The sequence below is a fragment of the Vombatus ursinus genome, unplaced genomic scaffold (genome assembly GCF_900497805.2).
Source record: "Vombatus ursinus unplaced genomic scaffold, bare-nosed wombat genome assembly UNPS02014837.1, whole genome shotgun sequence".
NCBI classification, from domain to species: domain Eukaryota; kingdom Metazoa; phylum Chordata; class Mammalia; order Diprotodontia; family Vombatidae; genus Vombatus; species Vombatus ursinus.
Window position 1 is genome coordinate 2783201 of NW_020954615.1, and position 630 is coordinate 2783830.

The window sequence follows — 630 nt, forward strand, 5'->3', positions numbered from 1 at the left end:
CTGGGAACTCTGGAATTTGGCTACAATATTCCTAGGAGTTTTTCTTTGGGGATCTCTTTTCAGGAGGTGGTCGGTGGATTTTTTCAGTTTCTATTTTATCCTCTGCTCCTAGAATATCAGGGCAGTCCTTGATCATTTCTTGAAAGATGATGTCTAGGTTCTTTTTTTAATCATGGCTTTCAGATAGTCCAATAATTTTTAAATTATCTCTCCTGGATCTATTTTCCAGGTCAGTTGTTTTTCCAGTGAGATATTTCACATTGACTTCTATTTTTTCATTCTTTTGGTTTTGTTTTACAATGTCTTGATTTCTCATAAAATCACTAGTTTCCAATTGCTCCATTCTAATTTTTAAGGAAGTATTTTCTTCAGTGAGTTTTTGGACTTCCTTTTCCATCTGGCCAATTCTACTTTTTAAGGCATTCTTCCCCTCATTGGCTTTTTGGATCTCTTTGACCATTTGGGTTAGTCTATTTTTTTAAGGTGTTATTTTCTTCAGTGTATTTTTGGGTCTCCTTTAGCAAGCTGTTGACTTGTTTTTCATGATTTTCTTGCATCACTCTCAGTTCTCTTCCCAGTTTTTCCTCTCCTTCTCTTTCTTCTCAAAATCCTTTTTGAGCTCTTCTATGT